Source organism: Suncus etruscus, chromosome 3 (genome assembly GCF_024139225.1).
Source record: "Suncus etruscus isolate mSunEtr1 chromosome 3, mSunEtr1.pri.cur, whole genome shotgun sequence".
NCBI classification, from domain to species: Eukaryota; Metazoa; Chordata; class Mammalia; order Eulipotyphla; family Soricidae; genus Suncus; species Suncus etruscus.
This window is the reverse complement of record NC_064850.1, coordinates 54132737-54158356: the sequence shown is the minus strand read 5'-3', so window position 1 is coordinate 54158356 and position 25620 is coordinate 54132737. Positions and strand designations below refer to the sequence as shown.

Here is a 25620-nt window from a genome sequence, read left to right as displayed (position 1 = left end):
CTCTTTTCTTATTTTTCTTTTTGTTAATTTTGGGGCCATATCTAGTTGTGATGAGAGATTACTCCTGGCTCTGTGCTCATAAATTACTCCTGGTAGGCTTAGGGGACCATATATAATGCTGGAAATCAAACGTGGGTGTACCACTGCAAGACAAAGCCCTACCTGCTGTGCTATTACTTGACCCCTATTTTTCCTCTCTTATTCCAATGAGATTCACGTCTGTAGAGAAAACATATGAATGACTAAGTCAGCTCATACCAGAATCTAGGGAGAGAGTACAGAATGGCACTTACAGGAAGTCATATTACTCTGAGAAGTAATGAGGTTTTTGGATAAAAGTATTTTGGGGGTATTTTGCACTTGTGAAAACCATATGGAACCCAACCAATGATCCAAACAGGGTCGACCAAGTTCAAGGCAGGTAAACCTAACCCATGACCCTTGAACAATATCACCAGTTTGTGGGATGCATTTTATTTTTATCATTTTTGTTTTGTTCCACACTTGACATTTTTTTTCAGTAATTTTTATTGTGACCAAAGTGAATTTCAAACCTTTCACAGTAATATTTAAGATACATAGGGACCTTGAATCAGGAGAATTCCCACCACCAGTGTTGTCCTCCCTCCACCCTGTTCCCAGCATGCATCCTATATCCCCCCTCCTGTGCCCCAGGGCTACTAATATAAGTGCTCCCCTCTGTGTATAGCTTGTTGTATATTATTATAATAATGTCTTTTATTTTTCATAAAACTTATAGATGAGTGAGACTATTCTGTATCTATCACTCATCCTCTGACTTATTTCACTCAGCATAATAGTTTCCATGCTCATCCATGTATAGGAAAATTTTATGACTTCATTTTTTCTGATGTCTGCAGAGTATTACTAAGGGTTATCCAAAAAGAATGATCAGAAAATGATTTAGACATGAATATAAAATAATATGCAGTATTTCTTATAATATATTTGATGTATTAATCAATTATAGCAATATTAAACATTTTATAATACAATTTTCCATACTGACATTCAGTAGTAGTAATTATTATTATTATTTCTTTTTTTTTTTTTTTTTTTGCTTTTTGGGCCACACCTGGTGAAACTCAGGGCTTACTCCTGTCTATGTGGTCAGAAATCGCTCCTGGCATGGGGCAACGTATGGGATGCGGAACACTGGGGGATTGAACCAAAGTCTGTCCAAAGTTAGCATATGCAAGGCAATGCTCTACCGCTTGCACCACTGTAGTAGTAATTTAAAGTCATTTAAAGGCCCCTAGTAGTAGTAATTTAAAGTCATTTGTTACTATATATGTGTTAGAGTTGCAAACTTTAAAAATTTAAAATTTATAGAAAACCACTATAGATATGAAATTTCCATATTGACTCTTAAATTGATTTCTAATAACTTTACATGACTTTATAATAATACATTTACATACTCCAATTTGAGATAATTGCTTTAATTGTCTAAGTTCCAACTGATAGACAGTCATGAAGAATCACGAGTGATAGTTACAGTTCTAAAGTACTAAATACATAGTAAGAATAACACTAAATAATTTTATGGGCAATTTATCACATTTTCATAATACCTTATGAAACAATGCTATTAATATGCCCAATTCACAAGTGATGATCTTTTAAAAAAGAAGTTCATTTATTTTTATGTAGCTGAAAAGCAATGGAATGCTTGAGGAAAACCTGTTGCACCAAATGACTTATCTTAACTTCTATTTTTCACAAGTCTGATATTAAGTCATTTCTTCAAAATTACTAATTATTTTCAATATAAAGATGAAAATGTAGCTCCCAGTATCAAACCATTTCTTTAAAATTTTTACTGCAATAATTAGTGCCTGATCACCATGCACAGATTTCATATGCTTCATATACACTGGACTTTGAAGTCAGTAGATGCTACATCATTATCTGTAGCAAAAGTCTGTTTTCTATACAACTTTAATCAATGAAGTCATTTCAGCTCTTTTACCCAGTACTAAATACCCTTCCCCTCTGGTAAATGTCATCCTGTTGTTAAAACTGTAAAGTATCATTTTGTCTGTTTCTTCTTTGTTTACTTCTCTAAGGCTCTTGTAAAGTAAAAATAAAAAAAAAACAAATAATATTTTTATTGGATTTATGGTAATACATATGACTCTTAAATGAATATAGGACTATAAAACTAAAAGTTTAAGTATTTTTTTATTTTTATATTTTTATTTTTAGATATTTTTCATGAAACTAAATTATAAATATCTATAGATTAATAAATATTAGTTCTGGTAAATTTAAACATTAAAACCAATTAAAGTAATAATAAAGGAAAGAGAATCATGGCTAAATAAGCAGGTTTTTCTGTGACATTGAAACTATAATAAATGAGTACACTACTGCAGATCATATACTGACATAATCAAGCTTTATCAGCTATACTGACAAACTTATACAGATTTATAAGCTCCATATCTTTGCATTTTTTAGATAACTAAAGCTGCTAGTTAAGAAAAGAAGATGACTTCATTCAAGATACAGTAATTTTCACAAATGTAATTGCTACTGTACTTTTTTCTTTTATTTTCTTCTCTTATTTTTTATTTTATTTTTATATATTTTCCAATAATTTTGTTTTAATTTATCTAGAAACAAATGTATTATAACTCTGTCTCCTGTAGTTCATCTTTAAATAAGTTAAAAAGAAAAAATAAATATTCATAACTTTAAAATTAATTCTTCACTTGCATTAAAATCTAAATTATTATTAGAGCTCTAAAATTATATATCCACTAGATTTTATTAATTTAAAGACTTAAGAAGAAATACTAATTGGCCATAAGTATTGAAAGGAGAATTGACATAGATTGTAAGTCAATATGGCGTATTTATCAAATGTGGGAACTAAGAAAATCAATTCATCTAGGTTTAAATAGTAATCATTATAAATTTTAATATAGCTATTGTAAACATGCATAGCATAGGAAATTATATGTTTTTTCCTAATCTAAAGTAGTTAAATGGCTGTGCTCCCCACCACCCACATTCACTCCAACACGGATTGGGATTGCCATCTCAACACATCACTGATGCCAGGTCCTACCTTGCAGCAAAGAGCCCAAAGAACAAACTTAATTGGAGGAAAGCTGACTTAACCCCAGATTGGCCATGTCAGACAAAAATAGAAACTTTCTCAATATAGTAAATGCCATTTACCACAATCCCATTCAATGGAGAAAAACTAAAAGCCTTTACTCTAAAATCTAGTACAAAGCAAGGCTTCTCCTCTAGACACTCCAATTTAACATAGTGCTTAAAGCACTTGCCATAGTAATTAGGCAAGAAAAAGAAATCAAACATATTCATATAGGAAAGGTAGAAGTCAAGTTCTCACTGTTTGCAGATACATACACTATATTTAGAAAACCCTAAAGACATTACCAAAAGCTTCTAGAAACAATATGTTAGTATAGCAAAGTAGCAGGCTCACAAAACTAACATGCAAAAATCAGTGGACTTCTTATACACAAATAATGATGGAGAAGTAATAGACCTTTAAGAAATCCCATTTGCAATAGTACAACAGAAACTTAAGTACCTTGGAATCAACTTAACTCAAGAAATAAAGAAGCTTGGGGTCAGACCAGTGGTGCAAGTAGTAGGGTATTTGCTTTGCATGTGCTAAACTAGGACAGACTGTGGTTCAATCCCTCGGCCATTGTATGGTCCCCCAAGCTAGGAGCGATTTCTGAGCATGTAGCCAGGAGTAACCCCTGAGTGTCACTGGGTGTGGCTCAAAAATAGCAAAAAAAAAAAGTGAAGGACCTATACAAACAAAACTACAAAACTTGACTTCAAGAAATAAAGTCATGACAGAAATAAATACACATATCCTGTTCATGGATTGGGAGGATTAACATAAACAAAACTGTAAAACTCTCCATATAATTGTACAGAATTAATCAAATATCTCTAAACATTACCATGACATTATTGAAAGAAATTGATCAAACACTCCTGAATTTATTTGGAACAATAAATGTCCAAGAATAGCTAAACCAAACCTTAGAAGAAAGACATGGGAGACACCAATTTCCCCAACTTTAAATTGAATTACAAAGCAATAGTCATTAAAAGAGCATGGTATTGGAATAAAGACAGTCCCTCCTATCAGTATAGTAGTCTTGAGTATTCAGAGAATATTCCCACACACATACAATTAATTAATCTTTATAAAACATTCATAAAAAGGCAAAAGAGCAAGGAACAAGTGGTGTTGGGAAAACTGATAATCAATATAAAAAAGGGAATTCAGACCTCTATCTAACACATTCACATAGGTCAAATCAAAATGAATTACAGAACTTGATATGAGATCCAAAATCATACTTAGGTAAAACACCTTATGACATTGAGAATAACGGCATCTTCAAAAAGGAAACATCACTCTACAAATATGTGGAAGCAGAGATAAACAAATGAGACTACAATAGTCAGAGAAACTTCTGCACATCAAAGGAAATAGTGATTAGGAAACAATGGACACCTAAAGTGGGAGAAACTATTCACCCATAAACCATCACATAAGGGGGTGTTATCTAAAATGTACAACTTACTGTCAGAACTTAACCAGAAAAACACATCTAATGACATCTAAAGAATGGGGAGATAAAATGAACAGAATTTCCTCAAAGAAGATATATAGATGGCCTAAAGGCACATGAAAAAATAAACCATGCCACTAATAATCAGAGATGATTATCATTATCTCAAATCAAAAATTACCAAATCAAAACAACAATGAAGTATCATCTCATGCCACAGAAACTGGCAGACACCACAAAGAACAAAAACAATTAGTGATGGAGGCAATTTCAGGAGAAAGAAACTCATTCATTTCTGGTGGGAATAGCATCTAGTCCAGATTAGTTTTAATTCATTATTTTTACTTTTAAAGTTTTAATTTTAATTATATATTTATAAATGAGAAATTATTATATTAATAAGGAAAAATTATAGACATGTTGATGATTTTTCATTTTTAGAAAGTTATGTGTATGTTGCCAAGAGTCTTTGAAGAATGTCTCTAACTTCCCAAAGTAGCAAAAATTAATTTCAAGATGTATTTAAAAACTGTACTTAAAATATCAAAAAGTTTGAGCATGACTGAAGTTCATACTTTAGTTATAAAAGGTATAAAGTTATACTTTAGTTATAAAAGGACTAATAAGGACCAGAACAATAGCGCAGTAATAGGGCATTTGTTTTGCACACAGCTGACCCAGGACAGACCTGGGTTTGATCCCCAGCATCCCATATGGTCCCTCAAGCCAGGAGCAATTTCTGAGCATATAGCCAGGAGTAATCCCTGAGTGTCACTGGGTATGGCCCGTAAACAAACAAAAAATTATAAAGACTAATAAATTTTAGTAGATCACAGTTACATTAAAGATATAAATATATTGTAATAATAGATGAAGAAAATATTGTATATATTAATTTTCAAATAACAAAAAGTTGGAAGTGGTAAGTATATAAACATATTTAATTATTGTGAATTTTATAATAGGAAACTACAAATCATACAATTTTACTCAGTATCAGTACGGATATTTTTCAAAAATGACTTATCAGGTCATTGCACTGTATGGTAAAAACAGGTAAAATGTATGATACATATTAAAAGGCAAATAATCAAAGTATGGATCTGCTTAATCATATGTCATTAGAGAGATAAATTTTATTTTGCAAAATATTTCTTATTTTGAATTAAAAACAGAGACCAATTCAAGGTGTGTGCACAGAAATTGCTCCTGGCATTTGGGGGAACTATGTGGGATTTCGGGGATAGAAATCATGTCTGTGCTGGGTCAACAGCATACAAACACCCTACCACTATGCTATCACTCTGGCCACAAAATTCATGGTTGTATGACCTGGAATTTCTCAAACTCTATTCAATGAGGTGCCCAAGTAGTTTTAATTCACTGTTATAATTTTCTTAAAATTCTGAACAAATTTTGAGCAACTGACTCCAAAGTTTATTTGACTGGTTTGCTAAATATAGCAGTAGTTCTGTTTATATACTAATAGAACTTGAAATCCAAATATGATGTATCATTTCAGTTATTGAAAAAACAGAATAAATCAATTTTAAAATAGAGCAAATTATTAAACACATCCTTTGAAAAATATTGAGTGGTAAAATATATATTCACACACTGCCCAGAGCCATATAATTATAAAGCTCATAGAAAAAGATTTTTATAGAATATCAACATCAATATGTGCTCCATTTCCCTGTGTATAAATAAAAATAGAAACGTTTTTAAATAACCGAAGGGGATACACATATTATAGGGAAAATTAGTTATTGACATTTCAGATTAATGTTAGTTCATTTTTTCTTATATTTACTTTTAGTTGGATAAGAATGTATGCAAACCCTCCTTTTTAAAATTAACAATAAAATCAGGGAGCTAGAGAAATTTTAAGTTGGGTTAATATAATGGTTACATATGCTGTATTTCTACCCAGGAAAGCAGGTCTGAAGCAAGGGTTGGCACAGGAAATGATCCAAAGATGAGAGTGAGATACACATGGCTGAGTAGCAAACTGTCTCATCAAGCTGAGAGAGAAAGAGAAAGGCAGGGAGAGAGAGAGAGAGAGAGAGAGAGAGAGAGAGAGAGAGAGAGAGAGAGAGAGACAGAGAGAGACAGAGAGAGAGACAGAGAGAGAGACAGAGAGAGACAGAGAGACAGAGAGAGAGACAGAGAGAGACAGAGACAGAGAGAGAGACAGAGAGAGACAGAGAGACAGAGAGACAGAGAGAGACAGAGACAGAGAGAGAGACAGAGACAGAGAGACAGAGAGAGACAGAGACAGAAACAGAGACAGAGAGACAGAGACAGAGAGAGAGAGACAAAGACAGAGAAACAGAGACAGAGAGAGATGGAGACAGAGATGCCTGCCAGAACTGCATGTTTTGGAGTTTTTTGTTTGTTTTTGGTTTTTGGTTTTTGGGTCACACCCGACAGCGCTCAGGGGTTACTTCTGGCTCTACGCTCAGAAATAGCTCCTGGCAGGCTCGGGGGACCATATGGGATGCCAGGATTTGAACCACTGTTCTTCTGCATGCAAGGTAAATGCCCTACCTCCATGCTATCTCTCTGGCCCCAGAACTGCAGTTTTTATTGATGATCCCCTCTCGGAAAGTAAGGACAGAGGCCTATCCTGAGACAGTCTCACCAGATTTTCTTGAGACTTATAAAATATGGAAAAAACCAGGGATGAACATTGTTTTGGGTGAAACCAAGTTGTAAATTGAAAAGCACTTACCTAGTTTGCTTACAGTCAACCTGGGTTTCATCCTCCAGCACCATACAGAGTCCCTGCATACATATCAGGAATGGTTCCCTCATTACAGAGGCATAACTAATCTTTTAGCACTGTCTTTTGTTCCCCAAACCAAAAAATAAAACAAATAAATCCAGGTATATTTTTATGTGTGTTTGATATTGGTGATTAGTTTATAGCTTTAAAGACAGCCACAGACACTATAAACATATCTGATACTATGACAAAAAGGACATATTTGCCATAATCCCCACTACTTTTGTGTGATTAAAGTTTTAACTACATGGCAGGACTTCATATTTATCATGTTTAAAAAGACACATGTTTCCTATGACAGTAACAAAAATTATTTCTAGGTCATTCTACCAAAGTTTTCTACTTTTTTATATACTAAAAACTCCCCAGGGCCAAAGCAATAATAGTACAGCATATTTGGCATTTGCCCTGCATTGACCAACCAGTTTCAATTTTGGTATCCCTTATGTTCCCCAGAACACCGCAAGGATTAACTTCAGAGTGCAGAGCCAAGAACAAACCCTGAGTTCTGCTAAGTGTGACCTAAAAACAAACAAACAAACAAAAGGATACCTCAGAAAGAAGCATTTTTCCAAAAGAGGATTTATACCTATCTTTGACATCTTTGAAAATACTTGTGTTAGGGGGCCTGAGAGATAGCATGGAGGTAAGGCTGTTGTTGCCTTTCATGCAGAAGGATAGTGGTTCGAATCCAGACATCCAATATGGTCCCCTGTGCCTGCCAGGGACGATCTCTGAGCATAGAGCCAGGAATAACCCCTGAGCGCTGACAGGTGTGACCCCCCCACCCTCCCCCCCCCCAAAAAAAAAAAGAAAAGAAAATACTTGTGTTAGAGATGCGAAAAATTTAGAAATTCTAAATTTACATAGAAAAATTATAAAAGTTAGTGAGCTGAGGATAAGGTCATGATAAAAAGAGAGATATTGAACCTACAATAGAATATGGGAAGTATATTAAAGCTCTCTTACACATGCATACACTGATATAAAAAGTACTTTAAATATTTATTGCATTCCGAAGTATTTTCTGAGTGCTTTATTGAAGTCATATAATTTAAAAGGTTGCAGTATCCAATAAAATCGTAGGAAGTTACAGTAATATCTATTTCTTTAATAAGTTTTGGTGTGCCTTTTGTACAATTTTAGTTAGAAAATTTAATTTATATATATTATATGTAACTAGTTTAGGCTGATTAAAATTCTATTTTGGTACACAATTTTCTTTATGTTAAATACATCATTTGAATTAAAAAATTAAATACTTTTTTATAACAATGAATTTGGTAACATTGTGTTATCTTTTAAGTCAGATACAGGCAGAGAAGAAATAGAGGTAGCATTTTTTAGATTAATCTAGGCACTTCCAAAATTTTATAGAATACATAGCTTAAATATATAAAGAGAAAATGAAACACTTACAATATACATATATATGATTCCAAAGTACAGAGCCAGAAGTAAGCTCAGAGCATGGATGTGGCCTCCAAACCCCTAAAATAACAATACCAAAGAATAAAATATGTCCCAAATTTATTGTCAAAATGGGAGGAGGGGAAACTCACTGATAAAAATGCTGGAATGAAATGTTTGGTGTTACAGATGCAAATGTAGGCCAAATAAAAAGTACTTAACAATAATAATTTAGTAAATCTTCAGATATTCTAAAACAATAATTAAATATACCCAAATCTAGCTTTTTTGAGAACGTCCTCCAGATAACTCAGTTGAGAAGAAATGTATTCAATATTTCTGTCCATGAGAGTGACAGTAAAGTATCAAATATTAAGCAAAATATAGTAGAAAACTAATAAGACCTACATTCCAAGATTTTTATAACAATACTCATAAATCACAACATATAACAGAGTAGAACACTTTTTTTTCATGTTTATAAATTTTTTTTATTTTTTTTAAATATCTTTATTTAAGCACCATGATTACAAACATGTTTGTAGTGGGTTTTGGTTATAAAAAAAGAACGTCCCACACTTCACCAGTGAAATATTCCCACAACCAATGCCCTCCATCTTCCTCCTCCCCAACCCTTTGCCTGTATTTGAGGCAGTCATTCTATTTTTCTCATTCATTACCATTGCCATGAAAGTTGTTAGTGTATTTATTTCTCTAACTGAACTCAACACTCTTTGTGGTAACTCTTTAAATTAAAGTAATTGGTATTGGTATGAAGTGATCTCACAATTTGCTGTCTGGCAGTTAAATACATGGTTTTAATTAAACATATGCTATATCCCTAAATTTTTATAAGGTCAACTATTTACATATCTTATCTAACACAATATTGGATTAGATATTGGTATCTATATTTTCTTTTATGTACAAAAAAGTGAGGACCTGCCTGACTGATGTTTTCTGGACTTTACAATGACTTAAAGCACTTTGTTCTTATAAGTTCCATATATATGTATCCTTATTATGTATTAAAATATATAATAAAATAGTAGCATCCAGTTTAGCTTAGACAATATAATTATTTTTAAATAAGAATTTGTAATAAAAATTCCAATGTCATTATGTATGCTCATGAGAATAAGATACATTGCAAAATAATATTGCAATATTCATAGATAATATTAATGACATAGTAGGTCACTAAAGTTATTTTTATCTTTGAAAATCACTCTTTAATTAATGAACCAAAATATAACAATTAATGTTAGATCTTATGTCCTTTATTAAACCATACAGATAATTATTTGTCTTCTGATTTGTTGAAACAATAGGTAAGATAACATTTTCCACAATAATGTCTGTCAAAGTGGCCAGCCATAAAAACTACAGCACCACATTCATTTGAAGGGCATTCTTGGAGAATGAGAATGCTTTGCCATTTTTATTCACCTTACAGTATTTCAGGACAGCCAGTCTAACTTTATTCCTCTTGTGCTTAGTCTTCTTGGGAGTGGTATAAGACTTCTTCCCTTTCTTGGCACCACCCCAACATCTCAAAATGAAATAAAGAATAGACTGACTCCTTTGGATGTTGTAGTTAGATAAAGAAAATGCAAATATCAATCTTTTCTCCTCAGGAGGAATTCCTTCCTTGTCCTGGATCTTGGCCTTTACATTTTCTATCGTATCTGAGGGTTCAGCCTCAAGAGTGATAGTCTTTCCTCTAAAGGGTTTTTAAAAATTTTGCATCTTGAGTGTGGGTCCACCACAGATGGCAGAATGGAAAGCTAAATGTTATTTTGGAGGTAAATATGCATGTGCTTTGAAAGATGTATATTCGAGTTATTCAAGAATCAGAGACAGATATTTTATTCTGGTTAGTTGCACAGAACAGTCTGTGGATCATAATTGTTGTGTTTTTTTTTTCTCAACAGGGCATAAGTTAGGAGCCTAATGTTTTCTCTTCAGGATCTTCATCTGCTTTCACTTGGATTGACTGGGAGGAATGCATATCGATGTGACGCCCACAGAAATGGCTTATTTTAGAATATATATTGGAAGGGAAAGGAACATTTGAAAAGTTCATGCTGCCACCATTTTCTTTTGCTAGAAGAAGAAATTATTAATAATACCAGTTTTTCTTTAAGTCACATCATTTTTATCCCAAGTAAGGTTGTAGAGTCTTAAGATTTACAAAATACAAGAATTCCAACAAAAATATGCTTTCATAAATTTCAGTGGAATAGAAAGAACAGCACAAACAAAAGTTCAATTCCCTTCCTTTAAAGATAACAGGCATGCCTTTATTCGAGAAAAGTCATTCTCTTCATAATATTTTCAGTGTTTAAGATACAATAAAACTAAGCTATTATTTCCAATTTAAACAGACATAATGCATTATAGACATCATTTTTATTGAGTATAAAATACTAATTTGGGGGAATTGAGGTATACCTGAATATTCTGAAGATTTACTCTTGGCTTTATACTTAGGGGTCACCTGTTGGTGCTCAGGGAGGCCATATGTAGTGCCAGGAATTCAACCCTAGTTGATAACTTGCAAGGCAGGCTTCTTACCCACTGCACTAAAACTCTGGCCATGACTTATAGTATTATGTAAATTTAAGACATACTTTCTTAAAAGCTATATCAGTATACAAGAAATACTGTCTTCCACATAAAGAATATTGCTATTGACTCAATATTATTGATTTGATATGATATGAATATATGCATGCAAACATATTCACTAAAGAAAATGTAGTGAGAATATAAATTTAAATCTAAGTAAATTGCATGTCTGTAATTTCGTAAAATATATTTACTTCAAAGAGCTGATTTTTATGTTACATTCTGAAATTTTATAGGGTAAAATACTAGTCATTCCTGGAGTCTGCTTATTTTCTTTGATAAAATTATCATTACTCTAACATACTGGGAATTATATTTATTGATAAAGTTGTTATTGAATAATAAAACTAAAAGTGATGTATGTTTTCTTTTGGAACATGGTATACACTACAATATACCCTGTGTGAAAGGAAAGGAAAAGTATTTATGTTAATACACTTTCTCCCTACCTTATGCAATATATATATATTTATAAGCATGTATATATATGCTTTGTATATATTACTTTAGATTATCAGGGCTAGGAATGAAAGCAGAGTATAAAAAGTAAGTGAAATTTTGTTTGTTTGTTTTTTCGGCCACACTCAGTGACACTCAGTTGTTACTCCTGGCTATGTGCTCAGAAATCACTCCTGGCTTGGGGGGCTATATAGGACTCTGGGGGATAGAATCATGGTCTGTCCTAGAGTGTTGCATTAATACAGATGCCTTATCACTTACACCACAGTTCAGGCCCCATAAAAAGTAAGTGAATTTTGAACAGTGTGAATAAAATAATGCATCTTCTTCAGAATTATTTGAAGAACATTAAAATATACCAGAATTCTCTAGAACAAAACTTGGCATTGACCTAAAGATGAACTATATGACTTTTCTAAAATTGTCTTTAGATACAGTATACAACATTTTCAGAAGATATATTAAATGTAGTTGATTTTTGTTTTGTTGTACTTTTAATGGTAGGCGTCCAAATCATGGAAAACAGACTTCATTGGGAAGTATATGGAACAAGAATTAATAAATTGATTTGTTGAATTGTTGTCTCTCTCTCTCTATCTATCTCTCTCTCTCTCTTTGCCACATTATTGTCTCTGTTTTCAGAAATTACACCTGTTGGCACTTGAGGAGGGGTCTATAACTTGCTGTACTTTCCCCCCATCATGAGATTTATTTAAACAGCAACAATTTTTTGCAAGTCTTATTTAAAATTATGAATAGTAACTCTATAATACATAGATATTCATTTTGTTAAATACAAATTTTAATCAAAATTAAATGGTTACATGACTGAACATATGTAACATATGTTACATATAATATAGTTATACAATATTTATAAAGTATTTACAAAATGGATATAAAATGTCTAAGATATTTTCCTAGCATACAACAAACAAAAAATGGCTCTGTTTCAAAGGTTGTAATATAACATGAAAATGGAACAAATTTTCAAGTTACCCCAGACCTAACAGAATTGGAGTGGATGATTTCCATTATGCAGGCTTGGTACCATGAATCACTGCAGTCATCAATTCAGAACAGGAAATAATAGAAGATTGGAAACAAGACTAAAGTCTGTGAGAAGTCATACAGGCAGGTAGAATTTAATTACGCAAATTAGAACCTAACCTGAAGGCCACAGTAAACTGCAGTATGGGGATTTACTAGAGTGGAAAAGCATTCCACAATGCTATCAGGAAACCCTTCAACCATTGCTCCTTTCATCGAGCTTATATAGATGGAAGCCAACCTACAGAAATCAGAGTCTATACCGGTCTTCTATGGAGATTTTTATTTAAAAGTCGCTTGAATGTGAGTTCCATGATTGTATTTAAAAAAAAAGATGCAGGAATTCACATCTATTTTATACACAAGATGTAATTATATATAATCACATAAATTACTACCTATGAAGATAATGTTATAACAAAACTTTGTAATTCTATAATATTTTATTTTTAATGTAATGTTTATTCCTTCATAGAAAGAAAAAAATTAAGTATTATATTCTTCCTATCACACATTCTTCCTGAAAATAATCTTCTATAAGGTTCTAGTAGTGTTGGGATGAGCCCAAAATTTTACTTTTTCTTTTCTTAACCCTGCACATTAAGAATATAAAAAAATCTTTTGAATATGAACAATATAAACGCAAATATATGTTGCTTCTAGAGAAATAGAATAATTGTGGATTCTATCACAGATATACTGAATCTTATAATCTGAGCATCCAAAATAAAGTTTGTAGGAGAACAAACCATAAAATGACACTGATCTTAATTTGCCCCAACAATTTGAGCACTAAGTGAAAGTTGCCAGGTTATACTTTATTTAACATTTTCTGTATTTGCATTTATACAACTTGCCCATATAAATAGCATTTGATAAAGGCCAATTCATTTACCAGATTCATTCTTTGATTGTATTAAATCTTTAAGGAACCTAGAGAGAATATTGATGAATTAAATATGCCTATGTTTGGGCATGGAGATATAGTATAGTTCACAGGTCACATCACTTAAATGTTACTGAGCAGGAATTGATACCCAGTACTCTATATGGTCTCCAATTATCACTAGGCATGATCACTGAATAAGCCCTGAGAAATTTCAGGTGTGTCCCCCAAATAAAATAATGATAATATTATTATGTATGTATACACATATGTGTCTTTGGTCAAGAAACTTAAAAATGTGTGAAACTTCCCATACAGGCTAAGTTGCTAGATATTTTTCCTGAAATCATGGAACATGGTGAATATCCATGTATGACAAATGAAAATTGTGGGATGGGGGGATATGTCAGAATAGAAATCTCTACTTTCCAAGTAAGGGAATGATGATGCTCCTTTGTGGCCTGTTTGAAACATAAATATTATTTGACCAACAAGTTATTTCATGATTATCTATTGGATATTATACTTGTGAGGATTCTGAGGTATACCAAGGGCAGAGTTGTGGGGAAAAAAGTCGATGCCTTCTTGATTTTCGTTAATCTCTACTCACACCTGAATATTCATTATCACTAAACTATATGATTAGAAGACATTAAATTAAGTATAGATCCAAAAAGTCTGCAAGGAGCAAAGTACACTCATCATTATTAGTAATGTTACTATTATTATTTTTAGTGAAGCAGAATAGTTTTTAATAGAGATAAACTTAAAGAAATGTGAAGAGAGAGATGCATGTTCAAAGAAGAGCATTGGATTTTGATGATGGAAATATATAAGGGTACTTTAGGATTGGGGGGGGGGGTTAGGGAACAACTGGCAATGCTTTGGGCTTACTCTTGGCCTTGCATTCAAAGATCACTCCAGAAAAGTTTACTCAGTGGGACACAGAAGATACGAGGGTTTAGACCCAATTCTAACCCATGCAAGGCAAAAACTCTCCTCCCTGGAAAGCTCTAGATTTTTGTATGTGCATGCCAAAGTATAAAAATAAGAATTAAGCAGTCATAATAAGGAAATGTTAAATATGAGAAAAGTAATTTCATTTACTCCTAGTATTATATCCTATTGGAAATTCAACCTTTTATTTATTCAAAATAATCAACTGAAACAAAAGTTCGTATAACTGTTATTTATTTCACTTTCACTCTTTCTGTGTACTTTAAATTTCAAATTATTCTTCACATTATCCTGCTTCAGCATTGGCAAAATGGTAATTACCACTTTAAATGGGAAACATATCTAATTAGATAGTGCTATCAGTAGCATCAGGTAATCCAAGTAGAATGAAAAACATACCACAAAAATTTTAGAGTTAACTCCCCCCAAAATAAATTAGTATTTATACTGACTTAAACAATGTAGCAACCCCTAAAATAAATAAGATGTAACATTTTTCATTAGGATAATTGAAATATTCATAATAAGAATGAAATATAACTGAAACCAAAACATTGGAAGAAAAACTAGTATGAAATTGGAGAGAAATGAGGTAGGTGATACTCTACCAAGATTTTAGTGTCTATTTTAATTTTCTACTAAATAAATTATAACTCCTGATAAATATGAAGAAAAGAATATGCATATGCAGAAATAAACATGAAAATATTCCAAATTTCAACTGGATTGTGTAATGATGGCAAATCTGTTAATTAAAAGTATTAAAGTTAAGGACCAATATTTAGAGTTTAATATATAAAAAAAAGATTGAATATAATATATATTATAAAATTACCTTTGGAATTAGAGATTACAAATACAATTTCAAAATTCATATTAAAAGATTTCTAGAAGGAGGGGCCGGGCGGTGGCGCTGGAGGTAAGGTGTCTGCCTTGCCTGCGCTAGCCTAGAACGGACCGCGGTTCGATCCCCCGGCGTCCCATATGGTCCCCCAAGAAGCCAGGAGCAACTTCTGAGCGCATAGCCAGAAGTAACCCCTGAGCGTCACAGGGTGTGGCCCAAAAACCAAAAAAAAAAAAAAAAAGAAAAAAGAAAAAAGATTTCTAGAAGGAAAGAATATTTGAGAAGGAATACTCTATTTGAAAGAGTATTTAGCAATAAAGCTGATGAAAACCTCCACAATTTGGAAAAAGCAGCAAATTTACTTTTTGAAGAAGAACAAACTTCATAAATATCCATTTCATGTTGCAACTTAAGTACAGTTTTAAACCCAAGAAAAAGAGCAGAAAACTTAAATAAATGCAAAAAATTATCATTATGTGTAGGGAAATATACCTAAATAACAATTATGCTCAATGAAATAAACTTTCTGAAATTAAAAAATGAAGATTAAGAAAATTAAGCATAACTGATACTAATTGACATTCAACTAAAGAACCTCAGATCTTTAGAGAGAACAACAATAAAAAAGAACAAAATAAAGAACATAATGATTATTTAAGATGAATCAGCAAAAGAAATATTTAAATATGAATACATAAAACATAGTTTTCTCATATTTTGTTACTTATATATGCTATATATACTATGTTTTCTAAATATGTTATAATAGTTTAAGAAAAACAGTAACGTAATATAAGATATATTTCTTTCAAAAATTATAAAACATCATAAATTAAACTTATGGCTAAATTCCCAGTACTTACTACATTAAATTTAAAAATCAGATATTTTGCAAGAAAATATAAGTTGATATATAAGAAAATTAAAAACTAATTTTATCTAAACATCTATAACAGAAGGGATATCAATATTAACTAGCTCATTTTCTCAGGCTGTAATTTACTTATAAACTGAAATATAGAAATAGTAGAATATCAGAAAAAATTCACTACTGCATAAGGATGGCTTTTATTTGAAGAAAAGTAACATGCAATTTTATATTAGAAAATTCATAAGTGCAATCTAACATATTTAGTGTTTAAAGAAGAAAAATTATATACTTACATCAATTGACATTAGGACTGTATACAAATGAATAGGTGAGTGCCTGAGACATTCTTTTACTTATTGCCCACAATATTAGTGACTGTCCACTGACATTTTCTGTCACATTAATTAATATGTCTCAAAAATTAAGTTATCTGAGATACCTGTGAAGGGGTACATAAAATTTTGTGGAGTACTAAATTTGTAATAAATTAACTTTATTGTTTATTATAAACAGAGGCATTTGCTTTTTATGGTCATTTATAATTTTATGGTGCAAAAAAAATTCCAGCTTCAGAAAGGCTGTAAAAATAATTAATATTTACAGTGATTTATCACAGAATTGTTTTCCATGCTGAATGTGAAATATTGTTCACAATATGTATCATGAATACAGACAGCTAATAATCCTTATTAATATTATGCAGATTTATGATAGTATTACATTTTCAATAAATAGAAGTTTGATCTAAGGTGTAAAGGAAGGCCATTAGATAACAACCAACTATGCTAAAAGCTAACTCCTGGTTCAGTTGTGTGGAATCACTTTGGTCCAAGTTGGGAGTACAAACGTAGCTCTAGAGATCAAGCCATAGTCTGTTCTATATGGAATTAGCACATTACAATTAATATTGCATTATTTCCTGGTTAACAATATCTTATCTGAATTTTTTTAATTTAAAAACATGATTTTGTTTTGGGGGTTTTAGGGACACAAACCAGTAGTGTTCCATTAAATCCTACTTTGCACTAAGAGGTCACCACTGAATTCAAAGCATCGTATTTCGTATTGGGACAGAATCCCATTTTCTGTGTGCATTAAAATTCCATCTACTGTACTATTTATCCAGCCCTCAAATATCCTTACAATTTTATTTATTTTTACTTTATTTTTATTTTATATTATTTTATTGAAACAATTGTGAATTACATATTTCTTCAAAGTTGGATTTCAGACATACAGAGAATCAGGGCCAATCCCACCACCAGTGTCAACCTCCTCCACCAATGTTCCCAAAGTACATCCAATACTACCAACCTTGACCCCTGACCAGCCCGTTTAACAGACTATTTTAGATTTAGATGGTTAGAGTTTGGGTCTCTTCATTCTATCGTTGTTGACTTTGGCTTGGATATTTAATTTTGTCATTTTTTATCTCCACCAATGCAACTGAGACAACTTGGATCCTGGCGAAGAATTTTCATTTTTACCCTTCTTAATTTAATAAAAAAATTCAGAAATATGAGGTAAAAGAAAGTAATTTGTGTCCAAAGATTCTATGAAGAAAGTGGGATCCCGTATCTAAAAGATAACAAAGGGGGTGGCAGTTTGTTACATAGGCACAACAAAAGTTGGGGAAAATAGAAAGTAAAAACCTTTGGCCTAAATACAGTGTGTCCCTACCCATAAATCATTCTGCCTTAAGACTAACTGCAGGTTCTAAGCATATTAACTTGTCTAACCCCAAAGACTTTCTGCATGGTGCCAGGAAAAGTTCTCCTCAATCACAGTTGTCTTAGTCAGGCTTCTGTAATAGAGATCTTGGTTTTTACATGAATCCTATGTCAAAGTCAGGGTGTCATGGAGTGTCTTCTGGTTTCTTCTCAACCTTAGGTGGCAAGGCAGGGAAACTCACTCTGAAAGCAAGTTGTTGTGGTTTTCAGGTCTTCAAGGGTCAGATGAACCCTCCCTGGAGCAAGTTGGCACCAGGGCAGCAGTAGGGGATTTCCTAGTAGAAATTCAATTTCTGGTATTGGTGCAGAAAACCATGCCAGTTCCAATGATGGAATCCAAGGTTAGAGGAAAGGTAAATGTCTGATTGACTGAAGCCTAAGTCAAGTCACGATGACAAATGTTCAGGATGAAAGGGCCCCTGTAATATAAAATTTATGAATTTCTATTAGAAAATAAATTTTTCTATATGTAATCTTTACTCATTTTAGTGTGGCTATGCAAAAATAGTGAATATGGAGGTAAAAAATTACAAGCTAAACAATCCCTATATCCTGATTCTAACATGAAGTTAGAACCCAGGAGAAACTTACCTACAAGAATTTTGTACTAAAGAAAATCCAAAAACGGGATTGGGGAAAACTACATATACAGAAGAAAATGCACATAATAACTCTACTTATTAAAGACATAAATGTGAAGAAATATATAAAGGAAATATACAGATCACCTTTAAGTGTTTTGAAGTAGGCTAAGGATGGTAATAAAATCTGGAGCACAGTTTCAGTCTGTGACAATGTCTTGTGGAGTCTGAAAAACGGCTCACAGTTCAGGAAGTGTCCTTGAATTGAGGGTCTCTCAAAAGCCAAATCCGATAGTAAGAAATTGTAAAAAGCAAAGGGAGATGGGAGAAAAAGGACCTCCAAGAGCAAATCAGCAGTAGTGGTGGTGGCAACTTCTACCCAGGACAAATCAAGTCAGGCTTAGAGGCTGTCCTTTCCCTTTGGGAGCTGGCTGTCAGCTGGTTGGGTAGGGGGGAACTTTCCAGTTCCTGAGGAGTTAAGAACTGAGGGTGAAATGGAGTTAAGTTAGGGAGAAATAATAGACCAGGATTAAGAGAGTGAAAGGATAGAAAAGGATTTGTAAAGTGGTAAGCAGGGGACGGGAAAAAGTAAGGGTTATATATAACTGTAGGAAGGATTATATACAACAAAGACGATCATTATATACAATATAGATGGAGGTATCCACCACACACACATGCACACATACATAGACAAGCAATGAAAATCGATCCATATGTTGCGGTTGAAAAATGTCTCAGGTAAAATGGGTCAGAGCACTTAAAAACTATAAAGCTGGCAAGTTAAATAGAAAGATTTTCCAATTTCTAGGTAAATAATCATTGTTGAGGGTAAACATTGCTGAAGAAAGGTTTCCTGGGTTAGATTGTAGATAGAACAGTCTTAAAACAATAATAATTTTCAAGTCTAAAAAACTAAGTAATATGATAATGAGCCCTGTAAGTTACAGTTGAAATTAAATAATATTTTCTTTAAAATTAATAAAAAGTCAGTGACATTTTTTAGCCTTCAGGTTAGTTACTGTGGTGCCTCATGCTGCAAACATCCCACATCCTGTGTTCTCACACAGGTGCAAACACTTTCAGAATAACTGATCAGTACACAGTGAAGTGTGAACTAGAGAGAGAATTGGAAATAACTAGGACTACAATTTCAGGAACATTGTCACATATTTGAGAACTTCACTTTTAGGTACCTAGCTGGTTATAAATATAAAAAAAAAACAGAAGGGTTTTCTTATTCTTAGGGACTTAGTGTGTGGGAGGAGAGTGAAGTTTGTAGATAGATACACTTTGCTTATTCATGAGTGCATATGGTAATATATAGGGTAGTTGCTGAAATAATAATAATGTCTATATAATATATACATAAACATGTGCATGCCCAAAATGAATATATTTTATAACATCAATATAACAGATAAGAACTTTTATTATGGATTTATATATCCTATATTTGTAATAAGATAAGAAAATAAGATAAGAAAATAAATTTAATTTGCCAAATGCTCAGTGAAGACTAGATAGCAGATTAAAATAAGGGGAGGGGGAAGATAAGCAAAAAACATCATAACAAAACTAGCTGTCCTAAAAGGTGTGAGGATTTCAGCAGTATAAACATTCTACAACTATCCCAATAGTATTGATAGATAGATAGATAGATAGATAGATAGATAGATAGATAGATAGATAGATAGATAGACAGATAGATAGATAGATGATAGATAGATAGATAGATAGATAGATGATAGATGATAGATAGATAGATAGATAGATAGATAGATAGATAGATAGATAGATAGATAGATAGATAGATAGATACTCAAAAGCAAGCAAATCTAAGACAAATTGTTAGGAGTATTATCTTGAAGTCTTGGGGTCCAACCAGCTGTGCTCAAAATTTACAGCTGGCTTTGTGCTCAAGGATCAATCCTGGTAGTGCTCAGAATTGTAGATGGAATTAGCATTGAATCCAGATGGACATTGTGCAAAGCAAGTGCCCTCCTTGCTGTTCTATCTCTTTCCTGCCCTGAGTACATTTTTAAAAAAGTATAACACCAAATTTAAGCTATTATCAATAAATTCAGTTTAACTAATAAACAGTAAAACTGAAGGAATAAATTTAAAGTAAAGGTTGTGGAATGACATTACTGCTGAAAGAAACTTGGAGTAGCTAAAATCATTTTAGAAAGAGTGGGTTTTAAGAAATAAGAGAGAATATTTGTAAATACAAAAGGGCATATTTTAATGGCATCATTGATGAGTGTGATGTCCTAAAAGATGAATCTTGGACAATTATAACCTAACAAGAGAGGATAAAAATACCTCTGATAAAACACAGTAGCCATCAAGAAAAAATAGAGATACCACTATTATACTTAAGATTTTAGTACATCTAGTTCACGTTCAGAAAATGGTATTTAAATCAGAAAATCAGCAGTAATACAGTGAAATTAAAGACAACTACTAGACCAAATTTATTTTCTTTTACAGGAAGAGTATGCAAATGCCTTTGGAAAAACTGATCAAATAATTCAGACTGCTCCAAACTTGTCCTAAGTGGATCAATTGCAAAATCATGATTACTATAGCAGGCTTAGGAACTGCTGGTCTCACATATCCTACCCCTCCTCACAATGTTCAAACTGTGGAAATCCTCTTATCTTAATGCACAGTTACTATTTACCTAAATTCAAAGTTTTCACTTTCAATATTAGAGTTATAGAAATGGATCAAAGCTCTAGGTTAAACAAAGACATTTTGGTCATTCATAACATTCCTCAGACTCATAATTCTCCAAGTAGCTAAAGATAAATGCCAGATCTTATTTAGGGCAAGATTAAATTTAAGTATCATACAATATGTTATTCTCCTTCTCCTTTGTCACCTCCTCATCCTCCTTTTTAATCTTCATTGTAATGAATTTTTGTTTAATTTTATTTAAACATTTTCTAGAGTTTACCAGACAAATAATTTAGGTACACTGTTTTTATAAAAACTTTATTACAAAGTTTAAATTATTAAGAATATTGAGGCTATTCAAATTATTTATTTCATATGGGATGCATTCAAATAACATGCATTTCTTTAGGCCATCTTCCTGAGCTTTAAATATGCATGTACATATTTTTCAAATCAATACTTAGTGCTTTGATGATGGACAGATTAGTGTTAATGGCCTAATAATTTATCTCTCATATAGCAATTAAACTGCCTCTAGCAATTTTTAATTTATTTTTAGTTGATTTTCCTAATTGTTGCTGCTCTGAAATTTCTTTGTTCACTTTTGTTTGTTATTTGCTTTGCCTCATGTTTGACATTTTATTTATACTTCCCCTTTCTTCACTTTCTGAATTGAGTGCTTAAACTATATTAATATGAGGCATTTCTTCTTTTTTCCTAATGTATTATATGTACTATTGAAATGTCCTTTTTGGGCATGTTTTTGGTTCTTTCTACATGTTTCATTTCCTCTTTTCTCTAAATAACTTTTTTAAAATTGCCTTCCAGATTGTTTTCATTTATTTTTTTAAGTTTCCAATTGTTTGGATATTTCTAATTGTTATCTCATTGACTCTTCTTCCACTGTGTCAAAGAACTGGTGATTTCAAATATTTCACATTTGTTAATAGAGTTTACTGTCCTAGGATATTATTTACCTCAGTGAATTCTCTAAAGAATCTAGAAGAAATATCTTTGAGTTATTTGTGGATTACTTGTTAAATGTTAAGTAAAACTTGCTGTCCCCAGTGTTAAGTTTTGAATCCCTAAAGATTTCATATCTAGTTTGTCTGTTTTAGGGAGAAGACAGATGCCACCTCTAGTTATTGCAGTGGTTCTCATTCCTTCTATTTTCCACTTTCTGACTTTTAGGAAGTAATATATTTTGAAAGTTTCTGTTAGTAAATCTCACATACAGACTGTATTTGCAACTACTTAAAAAATTCTCAATGGATATAAAACCATATTATGTTAAATATCTATTGATTACATTAATGTGGCTTTTCAGAATAATGGCAGTACAGTGGCATTATAAGCAGGAAATGTTATAATTATAGTATTGTGAATATTATTCCTCAATAAAATATGTGGTTTGTTCCTCATGTTTTTTTTTTCCTTTTAGGCATGGTGGTTTCCAATATTGTTACTGAGGAGGTATAACTCATATCACATTAATGAATTCTGATGATAGGATAGGTGTTGAGATATTGTATGAATGATACTATCAATGACTTTTTAACTCTGCATCTCATGCTGATATTATTTTTAAAAATAAAATTACAAGGGCCGGAGTGGTGGAGTAAGCGGTAAGGTGTTTGCCTTGCCCATGCTAGCCTATGATGGACTTTGACATTCCATATGGTTCCCCAAACCAGAAGCGATTTCTGAGTACTTAGCCAGGAGTAAGCCCTGAGTGTCACCGGGTGTGGCCCCCAAACCAAAACCAAACAAAAAAATTACAGAGAAACAAGTGCATAATGCCATTAAATATATAACACATCACTTTAAAATATTTGCAAAATTGTTAAATATGATTTTATTTGTCAAAATAAACTTTTAAATACATTTTGGAATTATTAATTTAATTATTAATTTGATGTGGCAAACTATGTAAACATGCATATTTTTAAATGTGATTTTTTTTTGTTTTTAAATGTGATATTTTTAATAACTTAAAAGTGGATTTAACAACAAATGAAAGCAAATGAAATAATAATGGACGTATAGGGAAGGGCGTGCTGACTTTTCTGAGATCTAACCTATTTTATAGGATAAACAATTTTTTTAGTTTTATCAGTAAGAATAATGAGACATGAACCAGTTCATTCTGAGAAACTATTTATTGGGCCAATAATTAAATGAAACATATATTATATAATACAAAGGAAGGTGGCACTTTTTCAAAATAATAAAAATTTAAGTGGTAAAATTAAAATATGCTCAATGTTCTTTTTACAAAATTTTGGTTCATTTTTCTTAATGAAAGCTTATTATTTTTGTTGCTGGATAATACATCACTGAATTAGACTACTGGCAAGGGTATCAAGAATCTCAATTATGTAGTGGGATTAATTAGACTGTGTAAACTGATAAGCCCCCAACAGTCATAAATAAGGCTTAACGTAAGGCTCCAAGATTTAACTTTTGAATAGTTTCCATAAACTCTGAAGTTTTAAGAATATGGATGCTTCAGAAATATGATTTATGACCTTGCATAGATGGGTACAATGTTCTGTATTTTTACTTAGCCTATTAAATTGACTGAAAGAAATTCTTGTATGTTTTATAGAAATAATGAGATATTATTTTAACAAAAAAACTAAGTTGAAACTTAGACTTCACAACATAATGACTCTCCTAGGATTGGAATGTTTAAGCAATAATATTCTGACTTTGCCAAGAGACTTTTTTTTTACTCATGTGTGTCATAAAAAATGAACCTTTTAACACTTGCAGTCCTTCTTAATATGTTCAGTTGAAAAATAACACATCAGGGAAAATATATAAGACTGTGAATCACCATTCCTTTAATTACAAATATTACTGGAGAGAATCTATATATAAAGATCACAAAACATGAAATAATAAAGATCTTGTATTATAATTAGTAACTTAGAGAACTTTTCAAATTTAGTGATTTAAGAATAATTAAATCTGTGTTATATCTATATCTGTGTTATAATTATTTTTATTTGAAAATAAAATTGTACATAAAAATTTAAATTAAAAAGTTATTTTTAACTGTGCCTATGGTTTTGTTTTCTTTACAGATGTAGGTTAAGGGCCTGGGCACACTGGCCTGTAAACCAAACATTTTAGAATGCATTTTCTGTCCAGTACCATTCGCAAGTTAAATTGAAAACTATTTATTTTTTACAAATTATCTTCTTCATAATTCAGTGGTTAGTTCAGGTTATCCAACATTAATTTATAGCAAAGGTTGATGACATCATTTTTACTCTCCAAGGTTTGTTCCCCTAATTTTTGCTTCCAATTATTATATTACCATTACACCTTAAATCCATTTGTGTTAAAGAGAAACTAGATAAAAAAAATTCTGACTTACTCTTCAGAAGAAAAAGATATTACTGTATTTTAAAACTATGAAAAATAATTTTAACACAAGAAATAATATAAAACCTATTCAACATAATAACCTCAACTGGAGGGAAAGTAAAGGGTAAGGTTCTTGCCTTGTACACAACTAACCCAGAATATATGCCTGGCTCCATGTATAATCCCCGAATGCCAACAGAAGTGATTCCAAAATATAGAACCACAAAAAATAGCTGAAAATATCCAGGTGTGACCAAAATTAAAAAAAAAAAACTCAAAAAATATGAATCCTATGAACCCATCTTACAAATATTTTGGTGCACAACGAATCTCAAAATTTGTGAAGTGATTCAAAGACTAAAATCACATGACTATATTTATCTTAAAAAATAATTGTTGGACCCATACTTTTCATAATTCAGGGAAGCCTCCCACACTAAGCATGTGCCATGTGGACCCAACTTACTCTCCATTTGATTGGACAGAGACCGCCCAACCCAGAACTCCGTATCACCCCAGATGTGGAACCAACAGGGGTCCCAGCACCTGCACCAGGAACCAAATTCCTCTCTGAGAAATTCCTCCTACTTCTCTGGCACCAACTCACAACAGTTTTGATATGACACCCTGACATGAGGCATTGGCAACAACTTGATCTAAGAGAGGGTTGCCCTAGCCTAGCCTAACTCATCACCAACCGGTCTGATGTAAACAGGAGACATGATATCATTTGCTCTAAGCTAAAACCAAAAGCACTA

General features: G+C 32.1%; 1 pseudogene; it reads right to left on the bottom strand.

Moving 5' to 3' along the window:
* Positions 1–10096: 10096 nt before the first annotated feature.
* On the bottom strand, positions 10097–21719 carry LOC126004314 (ubiquitin-40S ribosomal protein S27a-like; annotated as a pseudogene).
* Positions 21720–25620: the final 3901 nt, after the last annotated feature.